At 66.2% G+C, this 201-nt stretch overlaps 1 long non-coding RNA gene across 1 annotated transcript in view; it reads right to left on the bottom strand.

Moving 5' to 3' along the window:
- The window catches only part of LOC109297039, a 15,014-nt gene that overhangs the window by 13,780 nt on the left and 1,033 nt on the right, over window positions 1–201 (bottom strand). The gene's annotated exons all lie outside the window — the stretch shown is intronic.

Genomic DNA, 201 nt, shown 5'->3' with positions numbered 1-201 from the left:
CTCGCCCCACCCAGGCCCCTACTTGGTCCAGCCCCCCAGGGAGCCACAAGACCGGAGCCACACGAATAGGCTACGCAAACAGGTGCACTTGTCTGCCGGCGCGTGACTTAGCGCAGAGTTCGCGCGGGAGGGCCCGAGGCCCTGCCTGTGAGCCCCACCAAGGTAGACAGTTCCAGCCGTAGCCAGCCTACCAGAGGCATG

Source organism: Gavialis gangeticus, unplaced genomic scaffold, assembly GCF_001723915.1.
Source record: "Gavialis gangeticus isolate Ggan-Ray unplaced genomic scaffold, GavGan_comp1, whole genome shotgun sequence".
Taxonomy (NCBI): Eukaryota; Metazoa; Chordata; order Crocodylia; family Gavialidae; genus Gavialis; species Gavialis gangeticus.
This window is presented reverse-complemented; position numbering and strand designations above follow the sequence as displayed.